Source organism: Silurus aristotelis (assembly GCF_946808225.1).
Source record: "Silurus aristotelis genome assembly, chromosome: 22".
NCBI classification, from domain to species: Eukaryota; Metazoa; Chordata; class Actinopteri; order Siluriformes; family Siluridae; genus Silurus; species Silurus aristotelis.
In genome coordinates, this window is record NC_139595.1 from 19,807,037 (window position 1) to 19,809,536 (window position 2,500).

A 2,500-nucleotide genomic window follows, 5' to 3' on the forward strand; every position below is an offset into this window, starting at 1 on the left:
GGTCTGCAGGTTGTCGTAAAAGATGAGTGGATGAAACTGCCTCTCTTCTCCGGTGTATCTCTCTCTTCCTCCAGCTCTTATTTTTTTCTTTATTTCACCTTCTTCAGTTTGTTTTACTGCAACAAACAGCTGCTTCTGTCATCCAGAGTCCAGAGTTTCTCCCTCTCTCTCTGCCCCTCTCCCCCTTCTCTCTTCCCCTCCCTCTCCCCCTTCTCTCTTCCCCTCCCTCTCCCTCTCTCTCTCCTCTCCCTCTCTCCCCCCTCTCTCTCTGCCCCTCTCCCCCTTCTCTCTCCCCCTCCCTCTCCCCCTCTTTCTCCCCCTCCCTCTCCCTCTCTCCCTCTCTCCCCCCTCTCTCTCTGCCCCTCTGCCCCTTCTCGCTCCCCCTCCCTCTCCCCCTCCCTCTCCCTCTCCCTCTCTCCCCCCTCTCTCGCCCTCCCTCCCTCCCCCCTCTCTCCCCCCTCTCCCCCTTCTCTCTCCCCCCTTCTCTCTCCCCCTTCTCTCTCCCCCTTCTCTCTCCCCCTCCCTCTCCCTCTCTCCCCCTCTCCCTCTCTCCCCCCTCTCTCTCTGCCCCTCTCCCCCTTCTCTCTCCCTCTCTTTCTCCCCCTCCCTCCCCCTCTCTCCCTCCCTCTCTCCCTCCCTCTCTCCCTTCCTCTCCCTCCCTCTCTCCCCCTCTCCCTCCCTCTCTCCCCCTCTCCCTCCCTCTCTCCCCCTCTCTTTCCCTTCCTCTCCCTCTCTCTTCCTCTCTCTCTCTCTCTCTCTCTCTCTGGTTCTCTGTGATGTAGGTTACTGTTTCTCTGGAATGTTCTCCTGGAAGTGGAGGTCAGTGGGTGTTCCTTCAGGAGATGTGTGGGGGTCGATAACAGCGTTTATTCAACATCTTTTATTAAAGCCTCTTGATGATGTCTGAGTGTCTGAACTTCTGTTCTGCTTCTCCTCATTTTCTTCTCGCCGACTTTGTCCCAGTCTGAACTCACAAATCTGTTTACGTGTGAAACGTCTTTATTTAAGCTTTTTATTCCCTACAGTATGTCTGCGCACACACACACACACACACACACACACACACACAAACACAAGGACTACACATATGACTTTGAGTTAGTGTCTGATCTACAAAATGCAGAAAGAAAAATCGAATATTTGTTGTGTCACTGTTCGGCTTTCACTTCTTCCATTTGCACACATTCTGTACACTCGCACAAAGTCAGGGCTTTTGTAGGATCACAGTCACAGGTGTGGGATTCATCAGTTTGATCTGTAGGTGGAAACCAAGTCATTAATTGAAACAGAAACAGCTGTGTAGGAGCTTCACACGGGGTGAAGTTTAGTGGAGGTTTCGTGCAGGTCATTTGTGGTGAGGATTAATGTTGTCCTCAATTCTGAGAAATACACGCAGATACTTCTCCATCATGCAGAACTATCAGGTGTCGGGGCCCCAAATTTATTCTGCAGCAGAACAACGACCCCAAAAATACTGAGAATTTCATTAAGATCTTTCAGTGTAGAGAAGAACAAGGAGTCCTGGAACAGATAGTTTTGACCCCAACCCACCCCAGAAAATCTGCGTTTGCTTCTACAAGATGTTTTCTTAAAGTCCCTTTAGAATCTGTATGTGTACGAAGAAGATAAAATGGTGTTTTGTATGTGTCCCACAATATATTAATTTGATTTGGATTCTTTTCTGTTTATTTACTTTCCATTTTTTTAATTGATCAAAATAAAAACCATAAACACTTTAATTTCTGAATGTATTCACTTTAAACCATTTCCACACCTGATTAAGACCTGAAACACTACTGGGTGATATAGAGGACACTGTGGATCATGTGAAGTTCTGTACTGATCTGTGAGAGGAATCCAGTGGTCAGCGTGAGGAGAAGTGGAGACACTGAGCGAATGGAACTGGAGGTTAGAAGCATGTAGAGGAGATTCAAATATCAGTGAATGTTTAACCTCATATTCAGGAAATATTGGAGATGATTGATTTTTATTTGATTTGTAATTATGAAGAAACTTTAACTTTTTATTTCATCTTACAATAAATAACATTGTGTGTCCTAAATGCTCCCTAATCGCTACACACTAATCCCTAATCCCTACACTATTCCCTAATCCCTACACTATAATCCCTAATCCCCACAGTATTCCCTACACACTATTCCCTAATCCCTACACTATAATCCCTAATCCCCACACTATTCCCTACACACTAATCCCTACACTATAATCCCTAATCCTTACACTATTCCCTACACTATTCCCTAATCCCTACACTATAATCCCTAATCCCCACAGTATTCCCTACACACTATTCCCTAATCCCTACACTATAATCCATAATCCCCACACTATTCCCTACACACTAATCCCTACACTATAATCCCTAATCCCCACACTATTCCCTACACACTAATCCCTACACTATAATCCCTAATCCTTACACTATTCCCTACACTATTCCCTAATCCCTACACTATAATCCCTAATCCCCACAGTATTC